At 48.7% G+C, this 20,211-nt stretch overlaps 1 protein-coding gene across 2 annotated transcripts in view; it reads right to left on the bottom strand.

Moving 5' to 3' along the window:
• The window catches only part of EPS15 (epidermal growth factor receptor pathway substrate 15), a 1,698,287-nt gene that overhangs the window by 227,473 nt on the left and 1,450,603 nt on the right, over positions 1-20,211 (bottom strand). The gene's annotated exons all lie outside the window — the stretch shown is intronic.

Below are 20,211 nucleotides of genomic sequence, written 5' to 3'. Positions count from 1 at the left end.
ACCTTATGGTGTCTGCTCGAAGCCCATTCCAATAGGGGCCCAGTCAAATCCTCCCCAGATCCTTTTCCGATCACTCAATGGTGACACTCGAATACATCTTACCCAATACCAGGACAACAGCACCCAACTGGAGGTTTAAGCCCAGATCGCTATCGGACCATGTGTTCGCAGCTGAACTACAACAAGAAATCACCTCCTTCCTAGGGATAAATCAAGATTCCGTCAGCTCTCCAGGCACCTTGTGGGAAACACTAAAATGTTATTTATGTGCAGTGTGCATGGCAAAAGAGAATGGAATCTTGAAATCGATAAGACAAGAACTGGTCGACAGCAAGCACCGACTAAAAAATCTCGAACTCGAGTGCGCCACCTCCAATGATCTGCAACATCAAGCCAAACTAAAAGAGGAGCTGCTAAGATTTAGAGAAACAGCTAATCGAAAGCTAAAGTTCCTAGGGCGCAGACACCAAGTCCATCAATACGGCGAAGGCCAAAAGCCAGGTACCATACTGGCCCATTTAATAGCAATCAATAGAAAATCCACCCGCGTAGAACGGGTTTGCGATGCTCAAGGCACGCTAGTATACACAGAGGAAGAAATAGTTAACACGTTTCATGCTTTCTATCAAGACTTCTATGGCTCCAAACACAGCACACATCCCGAGACGTTACAAAACTTACTAAACAACACTGAACTCTACTGGGTAGAAAACGAACTTCGCGAACCCCTAAACGCACCTGTGTCGTTAGATGAAATCTTATTAGCCATCAAAAATCTCCCAAATACCAAAGCCCCAGGTCCTGACGGCCTTACAGGCGAATTGTAGAAGGCCTATGCAGCCATCATAGCTCTGTTACTACTCCAAGTCTACGAAGAAGCCCTTGACCGAGGAATTCTCCCACCAACATTGCGAGAAGCCAACGTGATCCTCTTACACAAGGTAGGCAAACCCCCGGAAGACTGTGCCTCCTATAGGCCAATCTCTTTGATTAACCTAGACAATAAGATATTAGCCAAAATTCTAACAACACGACTGCTCCCTCTTATGCCTGCATTAGTGCTAGGTGATCAAGCAGGATTCATTCCTGGCCGCGGCACAACATATGGCATCAGAAGGCTATAGAGGCACTCGACCCCTCGCAACAAGCGATAACCGTCTTACTTGACGCAGAGAAGGCCTTTGTCTCTGTTGAATGGCCTTACCTCTTTGCGGTACTCAAACAAATGGGGCTAGGTAACTTCATCAAACTAGTCTCACTACTTTACAATCATCCTCAATCCTTCATCACATTAGGCAACACGCAGTCTGCCAGTATAAGGCTGGAACAAGGAACCAGACAAGGCTGTCCACTGTCGGCCCTAATTTTCGCCTAGATAATGGAACCCCTAGCCTCAAGGCTGCGCTCCCATCAACTCCACAGAGGCCTCACTCTTGGGCCCTATAAACTAGTGGTCTCCCTCTACGCAGACGACGTGATCCTATTTGTCCATGATCCCCAAACTAACCTCAACCCGATAATGCGTTAAGTGATCAAGCTCAGAAACATCTCCGGCCTCAAAATGAACCACTCCAAGTCAGTGATATTCCCCCAGACACGGAATACCGATGCATTCTCAGATGATCACAGGTTTAGGTGGGAAAGGTCCTAGGTTTGCTACCTAGGCATCTTTATGTCCCTCGATCACAGCGATATATATAAAGACAGCTACGAGACAACACTAGGATCACTCCGAGAGCGCATACACAGATGGAGAACACTCCCGCTAACACTTTGGGGTAGAGCCTCACTGATCAAAATGGTGATTCTCCCTAAACTCCTCTACTTATTTACGAATATACCACTACTCCTCCCACGGTTCTTCTTTAAAAAAGTTAAAAGCCCCATTTTAAACCTACTAGGCGGGAAAACCAGCAAGAGTAGCCTATGCAACATTAGTACTACCAACGTTACGCGGCGGCCTCGCTCTCCCTGACAGAGAAATACTTCTGGGCAGCCCAGGCAAAATTCTTTTTTTTCCAACATTATTTTTATTATTTTTTGGCATAACAAGTTATACAGGTTCTCTGAGTATTACATACTTAGTAGGCTGATTATAGCATTAATGAGATAAGAGCGGCACTGGATGCAACTGAGTCATGGCAAGTTATGCATTAAATGACAAACAAAATTATTAATAGCAACTGAGGAGGGGGCACTGGGGAGGGGGGTATGGAGCTTTATGCGCAGTGGGGACAGATGGCTTCTTAGTTCAGCAGTGGGGTCATTTCAGGGGGTCAATGTGGCTCTCCGGCTGTGTTTCGGGCCAGTTTTTCGGAGTGGACTCGGTACCGATGGGGGGCTAGTTTGATTGGCTGCCGGTGGCACGAGGGTGTGGGGGAGTGTGGGGGAGCCCCGTCGGGCCTCAAGCCTAGTTTCAGACATGTTCTTTTTCAGTCCTTAGTTTCCATTCATCACAGGGTTGGGGGCTGTCTCGCCATCCCTGGGAATTGTTGAACATAGTCCATGAAGGGGGCCCATATGCGTTCTAATTTGAGCTTGTTGCCTAGCCTGATGGCTGTGACTTTCTCGGCTGCCGCAATTTCCCAGCACACGTGTGTGGAGGGGCCCTCTGGATTTTTCCAAAGTCTGACGATGGCGATTTTGGCGGCTGAAAGGAGGTAGGAGCATAGGTCCGCCAGGCAGCCTGTGAGGGGGAATTGACCTTCTCCTGTAGCCCCTAGTACCACGATTCCAGGGTCCAAGGGGATGTTGAGCCCGGTGATAGCTTTAATCTGTTCTAAAATGTTCTTCCAGAATAAGGCAGCTTTTGGGCAGGTCCAGCAGAGGGTGAACAGTGTCCCTCTTTCTGAGCACCCTCTCCAGCAGTGAGTGGGGATCGATGGATTACACTTGTTTAGTATGGCAGGAGTTCGGTACCATCTGTAGCAGACTTTAAATGCACTTTGTTTGTTACGCATTTTTAGCTTTTTTGTGCTCGGGACCATTTATGTTGCCATTCCTCTGGTTCAATCGGTCTTCCGATGTCTTCTTCCCATTTCAGCATGTATGGTTCTTTTTTTGTAGGGTCTGATCTGTCCAGCATTTTGTACAGTGCAGAGATTTTCCCTTTCGGGGGATTTGCTGAGAGGGTGAGTTCTAACGCCGTTAACTCCCTGCTGCCCTGTTTCCTGACTTGCGGGTTCGACAGCCAGTGCCTCAGTTGCGCGTAGCGAAACCTTTTAGTTTCCGAGATCTTGAATTTCGCTTTGCACTCCTCAAAGTTTAGGGGATACCCATTCCCGAAGAAATCCACCATGGTTTCAAAGCCACCAGCCCTCCATTCCGTAAACTGGTTTGGAGAGACTCCCGGGGAGAAGTCCGGGTTCCCCCAGATAGGTGTGAGGGGGCCCATTGAGCCTCTATAGTTCCATTGGCGGGCTGCCTTTTTCCAGCTGGCAACCATGTTCCTTGTTGCTGGTAGGGGGCCCAAATCTTGGGTCCCATTGGGTTCTTTGGAGTGGGGCAGAGCTTCTAGCGGAGTCTTACTCCAGTCTTCTTCCAGTTGTAACCACCTGGGGCACTTAGCGCTGAGCTTCCAGGCGAAAGCTGGGTCCAATTGGGCTGCTAGACAATATCTCGCCGCGTCTGGGACCCCTAGGCTTCCCAGAGCTGGGGTTCAGAGCATGATGCGTTTCGGAATACGAGACTTCTTTCCTTCCGAGGCGAGGTTCAGGATCTCTCTTTTGCAGGGCCTTTTCTCGGATCGCTACAGGCAGTGCTTGTGCATAATATAGCAGCCTTGGGGTCAAATTCATTTTTATTGCTGTGATTCGGCCAAACCAGGAGATTTCCTGGGTTTTCCAGCGGTTGATGTCCATTTTCAGGACTCTGAAGAGTGCCGGGAAGTTTGCCTTATACAGCTTCTCAGTTTTGTTGGCTATCTGAACTCCTAGGTAGCTGATGCTGCTTTTTGCCCAGGGGATTCCGAACTCCTCCTCCAGATTGGATTTGTGCGTGTTTGGGATGTTGATGCCGAGTGCTACTGATTTGGCTATGTTTATCGTAAATCCTGAGGCTGTTATGAATTCTTCTAGGGTTCGCAATAGGGCCCTTATTGATTCTGCTGTTCGGGTGAGTGTGAGGAGCATGTCGTCTGCGTATAGGGCGATTTTGTAGGTTTATTTTTTGAACGTGATGCCATGTATTGATGGAATTCGGAGGACCCTATCCGTGAACGCCTCTATTGATAGGGCGAAGATGAGTGGGGAGAGAGGATATCCTTGTCTCGTCCCCCTGGTTATGTTTATGCTGCCAGATTTGGCCCCGTTGAGGCGTAGTCTCGTGGACGGCTTTTGATTGGATGGCTAGGACACATTTTCTGAAGTTTGGCCCGATGCCGAAATTTCTTAGGGTTTCCTTTACATATCCCCAGCGGAGCATATCGAAAGCCTTGTGCGTGTCTAAGGAGAGGACTGCTAGCCTTACGCTCAGCCTGTTTGCTGACTCTATGATGTTGATGGTTCTGCGAGTATTGTCTTGGGTGCTCCGACCCGGGATGAAGCCCGCTTGATCTGGATGGATGATCACTGGGAGGAGGGGGGCCAGACGGTTTGCCAAGATTTTGGCGAATATTTTCGCGTCGTTGTTTAGCAGCGTTACGGGTCTGTATGATGCGCATAGCGATCGGTCTTTCCCCGGCTTTGGGATCAGTACTGTTATTGATTCGTTCATAGATGTTGTCGTGGATCCAGTGGAGAGAAAGGAGTTGTATAGATTTGCCAGCTGCGGTGCTAGCAAGTGAGCGAACTTCTTGTAGAATTTAGAGGATAGTCCATCTGGCCCGGGCGCTGTGTTCTTCAGGTGTCGGATCGTTTCGCTAACCTCCTCTGCTGATATTGGGCCCTCAAAATCGGGGAGTGAAGGCGATGGCTGCAGTTTTGGGATGGGGGCCAAGAATTGGGCAATGGCTGGAGTTGACGTCCGAGGTCCTGCCATAATTTCCATATGGTGCTGCACCATTATCTCCAGCTTGTCAGGGTCCAGGTGGTGTGGGGAGCCATTTTTGTCTAGCAGGGTTTGAATGTGTTTCCTAGTTTGAAGTTTTTTCAGTTTGTGTACTAGGAGCCTGTTCGCTTTGTTACTGTTAAGGTAGTAGTACTGTTTGGTATAGGTTAATGCTCTGGCGGCTCGGTCTGCCAAGTGGATTTCCAGCTCTCTTTTTGCTCTTTTTAGCTCTCGTTGCGTTGTTTTCTCATAACATTGTTTGAGCTTTTTTTCTAGTTCCACAAGTCTTTCCTCTAGCTTTCGTTGCTTCAGTAGATTCTGGCGCTCGAGTCTGGCTGAGGAATCCATCGCCACCCCTCAGATTACCAGCTTCATGGCGTCCCATACTGTTGCTATTGCGGTGTCTGGATTTGTAGTCGCAATGAAATAATTCTGGATCGCCTCTGAGAGGTCGGAACTGGACGCTAGGTCGGTGAGGATGTAATCCTGCAGCTTCCATTGTCTCTGAGTGGGTTCGGGCGCTCCGTGGAGAAGCAGCGACATCGTGACTGGCGCGTGGTCCGAGATTACTATGGACCCAATTTGGATGTTCTTCACACAGGTGGCCATGGAGTAAGCGGCAAGCAAGAGGTCGATCCGCGAGTAGCTTCTGTGAAGATGTGAGGAGAAGGTGTAATCTCTTTCTCCCTTGTTGCGTAGTCTCCATATAACTATTGTCTCGGTTTCCCGCAGGAATTCGGCCAGGGCCAAGGATTTGCCGAAGTCTTCCCTGGAGGCTGGGAGCTTCTTATCCACTCTCGGGTGTGGAGGGAGATTGAAATCTCCTCCGATTAGGAGGTGGCCTGCGGAGAAGGCCGTGATGGTTGGGAGAAGGCTCCGGAGGAATTGGTCTTGCTCTTTGTTTGGTCCGTAGATTGCAACTAAGGTGATCGGTAGTTCGACTAATAGTCCTTTCAGGAGGAGGAATCTGCCTTCCGGATCTCTTTTGATGGTGATCTGTGATAATGGGAGATTTTGGCCTAGGAGGATAGCGACTCCTCTCTTTTTCTGTGTAGCGGAAGCGAAGTAGCATTTTGGGTAGCGTCGGAAAAGTATTTGCTTTTCATCTTCCGCGATCAGGTGGGTTTCCTGGATGAAGACAATGTCGGTTGCTAGTTGGTCTAGTTTGTGTTCCACTGATTTCCGCTTTCTAGGTGCGTTGAGCCCCTGAACGTTCCAAGTTGTGATAGTGAGTGTTTTGTCTAGAGATCCCATCTTTTAAGTCCTAAGTAGAAGGCTTTGTGGTTTTCCCCCCCCCAAGGATTTTCTGTTCCGTGTCTTCGGTGTTGAGTGCCGCCATGCTTCCCTCTTTCTCACACTCAACCCCTCTCTTTGTTCCTCCCCCTCTCCCCACCACCTGCCCCCCAGCCTTTAACGGGGCACTCGGCCAGACCGCTGTGGTAGCTCTGCTTGGAGGCAAACATTGCTTCTTCTGTTAGCCAGTAAAGTTCAGGATGAGGGTGCAGAGTTTCTTTGGTGAAGTCAGTTCGAGGTCTTTCAGCTTCCCGCTCAACGGTTGTTGTCCCTTTTGAGCTTCCCCGGTGGGCCCCGAGGTCTACGGCGCCCTGACACCTGTGACCAGGCTCTAGTGGGGTCTGCGTGGGATCTCCCCGGGGCTTCCGCAGCTTCGGCGGTGGACCTCTCCTCTTCTTCCGGGTTCATGAATCGCTCGGCTTCTCTAGGAGAGGGGATTGTCCAAGATCTGCCTTCCCAATTGAAGATTACAGCTGCAGGGAAGCCCCAGCGGTAGGTTGTTTTCCTCTCGCGTAGCCATTTGGCGAGGGGCTTAAGGGCTTTCCTTTTTGCGAGAGTAGATGCTGCAAGATCCTGGTATAGAGATATTTCGGCGTCTCGGAAGTTGATTCGGGCTGAGCTTCTGGCTTCGTTCATTATTTCTTCCTTGATCCTGTAGAAGTGGACTCTTGATAGGACGTCCGGCGCAGTTTGTGTTTTGTCTGGCCTGGACTCTGTGAACCCTATCCAGTTCTAGAGGGGCTCCGTCTGGGAGCGTTAGGATGAAGAGAAATAGGTCGTTAACATAGGAGTTAAGTTCTTCGTCGGGGACAGAGCCAGGTATGCCCCTCAAGCGGATATTGTTGCACCTGGACCTGTTTTCAGCCTCTTCTTGTTTGTTCTCGAGGGCTTTGCATCTGGCCTCTAGTGAGATGAGTGTCTGCCCCTTCCCCCATTTCAAAATTTTGCTCGAACAGGGTGGTTTCGATTTCTTCAGTTCTGGTTTCGACTTTCCCTACTCTTTTGTCCAGAGACTCTATTTTGCCTTTCAGTTCCTCTGTGCCCTTTTGATACTCCTTAGTTATGGCAGCTAGGAGCTCTTGGAGGTCTGCCTTTGTCGCTCCTTGGGTTGGCGGGTCGTTATGGGCGACTGTGGTTGCACCCGCCATGTCATTACGCTCCCCTTTCTTAGATTTTTCACCCATGGTGGTTGGTAGTAGGGTCGCTATGTCCGTTTGCTTGGACGATTTCTAATTTCTGGCCATTTACTTCTTGTGACTTGGGCGGGGAGTCGACTGTTCCACACTCAAGTAGGGCTGTATTAGGGCGCTTATGGTCTCCCCGCCAGCCCCACCTCCCTGCTGGGCAGGTTTATGTAAGGTTTCTGTTGCGGAGCGAGTCGAGCAGTCAGCTGTTGTGCTTTCCCAGGGTCTTGGGGCCTGGTGGGGGGGTGGTCGGGCTTCGGGCCGCTCTCGGGCAGATCACTACTCCGGGGGATTACGGTAGTCTCTGGGGGAAGGCTCGATGGAGTCTGTCGGGCTGCGGGATTCAGTGGTCAGAGATAGAGGCGGACTCCCCTTCCAATTTGTGTCCCGGACTCACTCCAAGGGGGGGTGGGGGACTACAGTCAGGCGGGCTTCTCCCCTCCTGAACCGGAGCCGGATTGGGGAGACTGGTTTGCCGGTCTGGGGAGCTCCTGCACTGCGTACCTTCCTCCAGGTGTGGGCCCCGGGGCCTGCGTCGCCAGGGTCGCTGAAGGGCTCCTCACGCCCCACCGAAGACAGACCAGTGGAGGGCACACTCCCGCGCCCCCAGCTCTGGCTAGGTCGCAGGGGGCTCCGGATCACCCTCGGGCTTCCGCCGGCTGCAGGCGATCGTGTGCTGAGTGGTCCGGGGGAGGGGTGTGAGAGGGAGAGGAGCTCCGGGCCACACTCCTCACTGGTCAGGCTCACTCCTCTGCCGTTGGAGGCCCCAGGACTTGTTGCGCCGATTCTTCCGCACCCGAGCGGGGAGGGGAGGCCCTCGGAATGCACCGGAGGAACAGCCGTGTTCGGTACTGTTCGTAGATGGGGCTCAGTCACGGTGAGAGGGAAGCTGGAAAGTTTGGGAAGGGGGGCCAGGCTCCATGCCTAGGCCTGCCCTGCAATACGGATGGCGAATAGCTGTTTCTCCGCACCGGGGCTGGAGGCTTGCAGGGGCTCGCCTGGAGGCGTGGCTGTCCGTTCCGAGCCCCGCTGGTGAATCTGTCACGGGGAACGCAGGTGGAGATGTTCCCCCGGGCCTTGATGCTGCAGCGCCACAGGTCTCGGAAACCCCGGGAGGCGAGGCCCAGGGATGGAGCCCCGCGCCACTGCACTCTGTGGCGGGGGGCGCTTCGTCGCAAACGCTGATCTTCGGGCTCGGAGCTCCAAGATCAGAGGGCTCGCGGGGCCCTGTCCGGAGACAGATCACACAGCTCTTGTGGTTGGACACTGCGCCAACCCAGTCGCCACCCCGGACGGGAGTGTCAGGATCTTCGTCTTTTTGCTGGTGCAGGAAGAGGGGCTTGCGCTTAACACTGGAGCGGGCGCTCGCAGTTCCCGCTCGGCTCGGGCACTGGAGGTAGGGCCGGAATTACGCCACGCCATGGTCCGCCATCTTGGGACACCGCCAAATTCTGCGCATCTCACCAGAGGGAATCGCCTCAAGCTCGGATCCCTTGCAGCTTAGTGCGGCGGGAATGCGGCATGGGCTGCAGCCGCCTCCCGGCTCTGCAGGGCGCCGATTTTGTTCCTGAAAGCCTGTACTTTACTGGGGCATTACGGGCAAACACACGGTCGCGGCCGGGAGCTCTCACCGGACCCGACTGTTCGCCAGGGCGCCAAGCCACGCCCCCCCAGGCACACTTCTTAAGCCACTGGTACACCGCACACTTTATCCGACCACACGTCCAGGTAGAACTGGCCCTCGCATCCCCTAACCTACTAAGAGCCGTCATTATCGGCCACATCCCAGTACCACGCAACACGAAGAACACCGTCTTGTCCACCTATGCAATTTGGCAAAAAAATGGCACAGAAATACGATGTACAAATCAGATTCTCCCCCCTGCTACTAATTACATTTATCCCAAGAGTCCCCCCTAACAGCTGTGAAGGTTTTCCACCACTGGCTCAACAAAAACAACCTCCAATCCCTCAGCGACCTGTTCCTCGAGGGCCTATTCATAACACCCCAAATGGCTAGAGAAAAGGGAAGTAATTCATCAATTGACACATTCATCTACTTCAGATTACGCTATACCCTGCAGTCTTTGTTCCCTTCATTCCCGCTACAAGCAGCCACCTGGGATCTACTGCATAACATAATTCAGGCGAGGGGATTTTGGTCTCACTGATATACAAATCCCTACTAACAGACACAGTAACCATCGACACACTAACGAAAATTCGGTGTGAAACAGCTTTCCAAGCCTCAATACTTGATGAAGACCGGGCATATATCCTGCGCCAAACCCAAAAAGTGGCGATAAACACACGCTTCAAGCAAATTCACTTCAATTTTGTGCATCAAACTTACTTTACTCCAGCCATAAAACACAGACAACACCCAGAACTGGCAGAGCAATGCGAAAGGTGTGGTACCGCTGCCGCAGACTATTTCCACCTCGCATAGGACTGTCCCGGGGTGTCTCAATTCTGGATGCAGGTCCTGCAAACAACAGCTGCAATAATAGGAGAGGATCTGTAACTACTCCCTACGGTGGCCCTCCTGGGTCTAACAAAATACCTACCTCCCTCGACTAGGAAACTAGCAGCCCTCCTCCTAGTACTGCCGCGCAGGAGAGTCGCAATGACGTGTGGTCGTGGGCCGATCCCCACTGTGGCAGCCTGGCAAAAGGACGTTTTGTATTGTCAAGATATGGACACTGAATTTCTACGGACGCTACCCCTACACGCACGTCTCCCTGACATATGGGCCCCTTACGTAGCATATTTACTCTCAACATCAGCCGATACAGACTCACAAATACAGACGCCATAAATAATGAAAGTGGACTTGTACCAACCTGAAGTACAGCTAACCACGAACTGTGCGAAGAGAGCGAGACGCCAGCAACGTTTATTCAAACCACAGACATGGATGGGGGGGGGGAAGCATAAGGTGGTGAGCTGAGCTGCGCAATTGTTGTTGCTGCATCCCATTGGTGCAATTTTGTTTGTTCTTATGCACTAAATTCAAAAATAAACTTTTTTTAAAAAAAGTATGTGATAATGCCCATCTAAACCTAAATCTACAGATGGGAGCAAGCTACGACCATCAAATAATAATAATGCAGTTCTAGTGGAGTCTCATTAAAATAAAAGGGCCAATACTAAAACATCCTATTGCCAATCCTTGCAGCTAAATACAAGTAGTGTGGGGAAATGTTCATAAAAAGAAAGAAGTGTTCACAAAATGATAAGTCAGGATGTTCAGGCTGTTAGTCTCCCTTCCCCACGTTTTTAGCACGTGACAAGGTGAGCATAGCACACTCTTGGGATTCTTCGGCACGAGGATACAGTTCCGTTACCATCATCAGGGCCTTTTGTGCCCAAGTCTCTTAATTCAGAGGCCTGATGTACTAAAACAAACAAATAGTTCCTTTATGAATATTCAAGTAGGGCGAATGACTCTTAACCCTGGATCCCCCTCAGCCGGGCTCAGATCCCTTTTACACAATTAGTCTCCCTATGCCGGGCTCAGACCAATTACATTTCGTATGAGCCATCAAAGACTTTCGAATGTGCACAGGGTTTAGCTTGACCCATTGCAGGACCACTTCGATTTCACAGTTCACAATTTTACACTCTCAGTTGGATACCTAACGGAGACCTTCGAATGATCACCTACTTGGTGCCGGACAACTCTGTATATGGTACCTGTCTTTGTTTTAAAACTTCAGTCACTCCTTCGATATTCAATTATATTTGCATTGCTTATCACATACGCCTCACACTCCGTTCTTTGCAGATTTCTTCATACAATGTTGCCGCTTACAACCTTGGTTCTAACAGACCGGTTTGTGATCAGTCTCTCCGACTCACAGGCTTTGCTGACTTTACTGGTGCTGCTTTGTTGTAGGAGCAATGGACAGAATAACGGCAGCAATCGCTCCTCCCTGCTTCAGCTATCGATGCGGGAGAGCCTCGGGTACTTTCGACACACAATTCACCTTTCTTCAGCTTTAATTCCCTATTCTTGAGGGATCGTAAAAAATAGCTGTTTCTCCCCGAGAAAGCCAAGGGCAATTCCCTCCTTGCCACCCTTTCTTGTTTTGCCGTCTTTCTCCTCGTTTAAAACTGCCATTTCGGGAAACTGCGGCTTCCTTAGGTGTTTTGCCTTGCTCAGAGTGTGCTTTTGTGCTCCGCCTTTTATCCGTGTGGGGAAGTGTGATGGAAGTCAGGTGTGTGTAGTTATCAGTAATTGCCTGACCCTTGTGTTGGGAATACGGCTCAGGTGTTAGTCGTTTTCTTTCACAGTGAGCTGTCAGTGCGAAAGTGGTCATGTCGGGAAAGGGTTGAGTTCCTAAATATCCTACCTGTTAGGATGGGGAAAAGGTGCTACAGGGAAGGGGATACCTCGTCTCAGCATCCGGTGTCCCGCTCCCATTCCCTGAAGACCTGTCATCCAGATGATCCTCTCGCACTGTCCACCCCCAGGAACTGGATCCAAAAGCAATGGCCGTGACACCTGGATGACAGATCCCTGGGAATAGCGGGTGAGACACATTCTGGTTTCTCACAGTGGTGACACTGACCTCCTGGAGATTCGCTGGAGCTCCCTTCTGCCCATCTCCCTTTTGTGGGATGTTGTGTAGTCCCTGCTTAGCTGATACGTGAAGGTGTTCTCCTCTGATGTGAATCCCTTCCTTAAGGACCTACCTCCAGAGCTCTTTTGCTTCTGAACAGCAGTGCTGATCATGTGCTCCCTTGCTCACAAGTGTAATTAATCAATGTATTGTCAGTCTGGCTGAAAGTATTTCAATTCCCACTATATGACTATTTCCAGGGCACACTTATCGAGTTTTGATTCCTAAATTGACCATGCACGCTCCTTTGCCTGCAGGCTGCCTAAATGTGCTTCCCAGTCTGTTAGCGGCGCTTCAGTTGACGTGGGTAATTGAAAGGGCTTCTGAAGATTGTGCTCCTTCCTTCACAGCTGCACTGCTCGGTGGAAATGGTCACTCAGATGAATGCCTTCACAAGAACCTGTGTCCACTGGCGCTTCATCTCCTCCTGTATGGGTCCCATCTTTAGTTTGTAGTTTGATACCAGTAATTTACATGAAGGCGTCATGCCCAGCTGGGACTTTCATTGTACCGTGGGGGTTGCCACCGACATGAAATGGCATGCCAGCTGAAGGAGGGCTGCAATCCTTTCAGGAGATGGCATTATTCGTGGGATGGTTGTGTCAAGCTCTCACTCGCAGCAACCTGGCTGTGTGTTGTCTGTGGAGTTTCCAGCGTTGATGAGAACCCTAGAGCGGTGATTGTCAGCATGGTTCACTTAACATTCTACAGTGCCTGGTCCTCTGAGGCAGCCTTGATCAGCCAGTCATCAAGGTATGGAAAAACGTCCATACAATCTTCACAGATGAGCAGCCGCCGGTGCTAGACACTTTGTGAAGACCCTTGGCGCTTTTTTGTGCCCGAAGGGAAGCACATGAAACTGATCATGTTGTGCGCCAACTGTGAATCTTAAATAGCGCTTGTGAGAAGAGTATCGGTATATGGAAGTAGGCGTCTTCCAAGTCGATCGCCAGAAAGTCGCCCTTCTGTACCTAAGGAATTACCTCCTGGGGGTGGTCAATTTGATGCGCTTTATCTGCTTGTTTAGGCGGCGCAGGTCCAGGATCAGACGCCTTTCTTTTCTTCCTCATCAGATATTATTGGGATTAGTATCCCTTTCCTCTCTAGTGGACCAGTACTTCTGTCGCTGCTTTCCGTAGTAGTTTGCATGCCTCCGACCTGAGTAGGGGTGGCATTATCTTTTGCAGTGGAGACCTTGGTGGTGGTTTTATAAACTCTAGCATGTGGCCTCTGATGACAACTTCCAGCACCAATTTGTATGAATGTATCTTCGGTCAGTGCTGATCCTGTCCCCCACAGGGGTTCTGTGTGGGCAGGGGGGGGCTCGTAAGAGTCAGGCCTGCTTGGACGTCTGCGGTTGGTACTGCCCTGCCCCTCTGTAAACTATTAGTGGAGAATAGCTGGTACTTTAAGATGAATGCACCCAAGATTAATGGTGCGTGGTATGACCGGTGCATGGTGTAACCTCTGCTGGACGATGCACAGAATTTCCTCAAATGGAACAAAACCGTCTGCGGTCCATCAAAAGTTAATGGCTCTGGTTACGTCAGTAACAGACTTTATTCCTTTGAGATGGTCATCTATCTTTTACCAAATAGCTTGTGGCCACTGAACGGCATGTCCAATAGCTGTATCTGAATTTCCGTGCAGAAATGGGCTGCCTTCATCCACGCCTGATGTCACAGAACGGCGCCATGTGCCATTAGCGTGAAGTGCAACTTGGCTGCGTCTATTGGAGAATAGATAGTGTGCTCTGAAGTGGTCTCCCTCTCTCCGATGGTGGTCTGTGCTTCATCCTGTAAATCGGCTGGCAGATGTCCTAGAAATCTGCTCATCTTGTGCTAGAGTTCTCTTTCTTAACGGGCAGTCATGGCATCTGTGTACACACTGACGTCAAACATCTGCACAGCCTTGGTTGTAATGGCATGAAACAAGGTGATATTGTCAGGTGAAGAAAAACCTCCTACAGAGTCTTCCTTTGTGATGTAGTCATCTCATTCATCAGCTTCCTCCTGTGGAATCTCCCTCTTCTGGCTCCTCACCCTGGTGTTCCATCTGAGAACTCATGGTAGAGGTTTCCAAGTAGGACATCCCATGGGGCGGGGTTTTGCAGTTGGTCGGATATAATGGAGAGGGCCCTTGATGGCACTGGGGGATGAAACTCTCCTCTCCCTCTGAACTGGTGGTGCTGGTGTTGGTTTATGTATCTCTCTGGGGGCCTGTGGCTCCTTGGTACCCCGAACTAAACAAAGGGGGTTGTCTTCCTTGAAACTTAGGATATTTTGGAGTAATTTCATGAGGGCGGGCTGAAACAAGGTCATCTGCCTCACCTATGGGATCTGGGGATTATTGACAAGGGAGGCTATCCTCCTTGGGTATTATAGTAGGCATCCCGTGTGTTAGGCAGAATCCTATGCAGTGCCCTTAGGGACCACTACACACAATTAAGACTACAGGTGGCAATACAAGTTTTACCTTTGGTACACGCCTGTACTACTATGTCAGAGTGGTAGCAGTGGCGGAGCAGCCAGGCTTATCTCAAGAGTATATGAGCAGTAGCAGAGGTTACACAAAGGGACCACAATTACTGTGACTCAAGAAAACACTGACTCAAGGTTTCAGGTAGAAAAATATAATTACATTTACTTTTAAACCATTTGTTGTAAACACGACACTTCTATTAGAATTAAAACCACACGAAAAATATACTACAACTAACCAATTCACTTTGTACAGTAAGTCTCAAGGTAAGTACCCTGTGTTTGAATGGACCGGTGTTACGAACAAAACATGTTACCGTGAATACGATTGCGATCACTTTTTGACAGTTTGGTATAATAACTAAACGCGTATCCGTGACATGAAATGCTACCGGGGCAAAAACACACTTAGCACCTGAGATAGCCAGAGGGAGTTGGAGGCAAAAATCATAGGCAATATTTCGGTTAGGCAGACAGAATCGAGGAACACTCAGACAGGTGTTCAAGAGTCAAAGGGCAAGCCAAGGTTAAGTGATATCGGGGACCTGTTGCCGAAGATCACACAGTCAGACAGTTCACGATTCAACGTAGCCAAGAGTACTTCGATATTGTCAATGTTCGGAAGCAAAAGTTATAAGAAGAGGGAAGACAAGGGCAAGCCTTGAAGATGAAGAAACGGGGTTCACCCTGTTTCCTCAAGCAAAACACAGTACCTTATTCCAATGGTGCCGCTGGTGCCCTGGCAGTTGTTCCTGTTGGTGTCCCGCAGACCACCGGTACCTGGAGCTTCAAGGTGAAGGAGGACGTCTGAAGGGGGTCTGCACCACACAGGGATGAAGCCGGCAGCAGCGACAACGAATAAAAGGTGCACTCCTTAAAAACTGGAGAGGCTCTTCAGCTGGCTATCCGGACCACTACAGCAGTGTGCAGCGATTTCAACCACAAAGGCGACCTTTGGCTGAAGATGAGCTGGTTATCCCCACCAGGCTCAAGGGAAGAAGACTCCGGACTGGATCTTCTCTAGTCATTGAAGGGTAGATTGCTCAGGACTTCAGCAGGGCTTCACCGGGACGGGGTAGTTGCAGCAGTCGTCCTCTTCGGTTCCTTGTAGTTCCAGTGGCGACTCTGACTTCTTGCCCAAGAGACCTGCCTTTTATGTGCAAAACCCCCATTCACACAGCCTGGCTGTCAATCGCCCAGCAGGGGGTTGTCCAGCCTGGACAACCACCTCAGCCAATCATGGCAAAGTGCGACTTGGGTTTCCTAGGATACAGAGGGTGACTACACCCCTCCCTCACATTCAGCCCACCTAGACACCCAGGCGCCTGGTGGAGGGCTTCTGGGCAGAAGCCCACCAAACGACGGTGAACAAAGAAGGCGAACCTAGTTTGCTGCGCAAAGTAAAACACAAGAAGGACTTTAACAAAAAGAAATGTCGAATAAACCCAACCAGAGCCAAAAGAAAGACTATTTGGTCAAGCAGTTTTATGTTCGAGGCTAATATAATAGCCTAAAACAATACCACGTTTATCTAATATAATCGTGGTAGAAAAGTTAGGGTAGATACCCCTGCCACCAGCCAAGTCTAAATGTTAAAAGAGCGAAACAATGCTCTAGGAGGTACAGATAAAAAGGGATCCGAAGTAACCCTTTCCAGTACTCCATGGAAGATGGGGTCTACTGGATCTGTGGTAGATTGACTAGGTAAGGTTAATGGTAACTTTACCCTTTTCTGGGGGACTGTAGTCGGTGGGAAGTCTCAAAGACAACCCCGTGCCACAGAACTGAAGGTGCTGTGTGACACAAAAGAAGGGGGCTACTGAAGTGGTGTACTTCAGAGTCCACAATCACAAAAACAGAGAAATATACCTGGCAAAACACAGTTAAGAGTGGGGAAAAGCTCACACTCTTACCAAGTGGAAAAAAATAAACTCCAGAAGTCCAGCAAAGCTGCTGGGGGACTCACTAGGTGAGGGAAATTAGCCATAAATGAAAATTCTCCCTAACACTGTGGTGCTCCTCCAGATTTGAAAACTCTTCTAGAAAGATGCTCTCTGGCAGCTCGATCATTTCTTTAATGAGTGATAGGTTGATGATATTTGGCCCAGATGACTAAGGTCGATGGGGTATGCTGCTTTACCCTCATCATGGACGAGCGATGGTCCATCAATTTTCACTTTTCCATCAATGAGTGCAGTGGTGATAAGGGTATGCTAGTCGACAAGCTTTTTCTCATTGACAGCTTGTGTTGGTCTTTGTAGACAGTGACGACTGATGGTCTTAATGTGTTCCGTCAGCTAGTGCTTTTTTGGTAGGTTCCTACAGGTGCTTTTCCGTCGACAGCCGTTGCACAGACTATGTCCCCGTCGTGGACGAGGTTGATGATTCTGCCATGGTCTTGCTTGTAGACGGACAAAGGCACTTTAACAAGGAATGCCCCTGTCGATTTTGGCCATTTTTCCTCAGTAAGGAGGCTGAGGCTTTCCAGATAGACTCCTCACATGAAGACTAGCACTTACTTTCTTCCAGATTGAGCAAAAAGCTTCCCGTGCCTGTCCTGAAGTGTCTTTTGTGATAAAGTCTGCCATGTGTCACATGCCTCAGGCTTGTGTGGATGCAGACAATATACACAATCAAGATAAGAGTCTCTGATGAAAACCTTTTTCCACCAACACCCTACACAATCCTTGAAAGGGGACTTGTCTTTGAAGCTTCCTCCATACCTCCTTCATCCATGGCCGTGAGGAGCAGAGGGGAACTGGAACACCTTACTTTTTTCTGCCCCTGGAATCCTGTCAGCAATTATAACGTGCAACAGGTGACAGAGGTTAGGATCTATCAGAAAACGTACAAGAGATTGAATTCTTTGTAGGCTCTGGCTATTTTATAAAGTTAAAAAGTTCAGAGAACTTAGGAGGATTCTGTAGTAACTCGACTACAGTGAGGAATCTGAAGGCAACTGCCTGGGGTGGAGCTAAAGCCCTACCACCTCATCGTTTGGGGAACAAAAGAACCATACGAAGGTGGATAGGCAACAACATCGACGCATTTAAGGCTTAGTGAGCAATGCAATTTCTGACATTATATAAACACACACCGGGGGTTTCCTAGTCTGACGTTGAGGAATTATTCAGGCATTTGAAATATGAAAGGTATATAGATTGAGTGAAAAATATTGTTAAAAAGGGACTTCAGGGTTAAATTGCTCCAGCAAAAACCTGTGAAATTCATTGATAAATTGTTGTTAATTAGAATTGTCAGCTTGAAAAAAATGGCAGCCTGAAACCAGAGCTCCTGCCTCAACTGAAAAATAAAACCAAGACCATGGCTTAAACAGCAAATCCTGAGCCTTCACATCCTGCTAAGGAATCAAAAGCTGGTGAAAAAGAGGTTGAGATCCTTACTAAACAGGAAAGAGATGAAAAGATCCTGGATATGCTGACTAAGATGACAATTGATATTGCTGAAATCAAAGTTAAACTGTATAACCCAAAGGAAAGATGTCAGGAGATGGCCAAAAGAATTGATGGACTAGAGACAAGGAGCAATTATTGGGAAATGAGTGATGAAAATGGAGCATACTGTCAGAGATCCAAAACTGCAAAATGAAAAATTAAGTGAAAAGATTTCTGAAAAGGAAAATGGATCCAGGAGGAAGAGCATACGTGTAGCTGGCTTTATGGAAAATGTTAAGCATGGAAATCCTACAGAATTTATTCAAAAGAACCTTTAAAAAATATCAGACTTGGACCCTTGACATTTTGTGGATATTGAGAGAGTTCACAAGTCTTCGGGTCCTAAACCTACATTGGGACAACGGCCACAACATTTCATTGTTACATTTTTTAAGTTTCAGGTAAAAGAACTGGTTTCGTAGCGGGCAAGAGAGTTGCATGACCTGTGACCTTGGGCGGTCATAGAATTATGATCTTTGGAGACCTTAGCGAAGATGTGGTGAAAAAGAGAACACCGATTACTTTGGCAAATGAGAAAGTGAGAGAAAAGAAATGGAAATGTTCTAAGATCTACCCGGCAATCCTGTGTGTTGTTTTGGATGGTCAGATTCACTCTTTCAGTGACCATATCAGAGCAGGGGCCTTTTTTTAATCTGAAATCAGATTTAATGGAGGCTGCACCGTCTGCTAAGGAATACACAGTCAGGAGGGGTAAAAGATTGGATTTACATACATAATTCTCTCGATAACTTTCTATGCATTTAAAACTTGTTGCAGAAATCTTTTTTTTTTATACCCCTTATTGGTGTGTTAGGCAGAATCCTGTGCAGTTCCCTTAGGGAGCACTACAGAAGATTAAGACTACAGGTACATGCAATAAATCCCCTTTGGTATCAGTCTGTACCACAAAGATTTAGTTGCTAGCTGTGGCTAAGCAGTCAGACTTATCTCAAGAGGAAGATGAGCAGTATTCAGGGTTTACACAATAGGACTACAATACTATGGAACAAGGAAACACTGACCAAAGCTTTGTATCAAAAAGAATATATATATTTATTTTACACACTCTGATCTTCACACGCAAATCACTAGTATTAAAGTAAGTTAAAACAGTCAAGAAAAGTATGCACAACTCCCTATTTAAATTGTAGATAAGTTTGAGCAAGAGTGAAAACTGAGCAAAACGGCACAGTGTTAACTAAGCACTCTAACAATTTCTTTAGAGGGAGGGAAAGAACAAGTTATACAGGTTAGACCTCTTAAACACACCAGCAACACTTCCCAATCGAATTGTTAACAAGTTAAGCAAGGCAGCACTTTAGCAACAACAATACTTTGGTGAAAAATGGCACTTCAACAATATATAAAGGGGAAGGAAAGGTGGTTATAACAGTTAAGTGCACCAACACATTTCTTGATGAGAAACAATCTAGAGAAGGCAGTTGTAACAGATTTAGCCAGAGTCAATAGGCGTGTGCCTGAGTCAATGGTACAAGGCAAAGTGCCTAGGTTCAAAATGTTCTAGTAGTTGCAGTCAAGTCTTTGTTAAACAATTGAAGGCAGCAGGACGTAGAAAGATAATGTTAGACGAAAAGACGGCCAGCCCAGAAGGTAAGTAAAGGATTAAAAAAACCTTTAGCAGTACCCAACAAAACGGGAGGCCTGGCGGAACAATGTACTTTGAAAGTGGAAGAGGCTCCTGCGGTGGCGGTAGTTCCTGGCAGTTCCTGCAGTTCGGGAGATCCAGCAGAGGAAGAGAGGCTCTCGTTGTGGAGGAAGGTTTGAGTTACTGCACTGTCCAGGGATGAAACCAGCCGCGGTGCTGCCGAAATGGAATAAAAGGTATGCTCCTTTAAATCGCGGTCGTGGTGGACAGGTGCCTGGCTATCTGGTCTCCGAGTGCTTGGCACTGGCGATTCGACCAAGGCAGGTCCTGGAAGGCGATTGGCAAACTGGTTGACCCCACCAGCTCAAAGGAAGAAGACTCTTGCAGGTGAAGATCTTCTGGAGTCGTTGGAGAAAAGTGGTGAGGATCTGCAGCAGGGATTCACCGGTGGTTCAGTCGTTGCAGAGGTCTTTAGCTTCTCTCCTCTTCGGCTTCTTAGTTCCAGTGGCGACGTCTTGTCCTCCAGTCCTCAGGACCCTGCTTTTACGCAGAAAGTCCCCTATTCATACAGCCTAGCTGTCA

The sequence above is a fragment of the Ambystoma mexicanum genome, chromosome 1q, assembly GCF_040938575.1.
Source record: "Ambystoma mexicanum isolate Mex_15411 chromosome 1q, UKY_AmexF1_1, whole genome shotgun sequence".
In the NCBI taxonomy this organism is placed as follows: Eukaryota; Metazoa; Chordata; class Amphibia; order Caudata; family Ambystomatidae; genus Ambystoma; species Ambystoma mexicanum.
The sequence above is the reverse complement of the archived record's forward strand: the minus strand, read 5'-3'. Positions and strand labels throughout refer to the sequence as shown.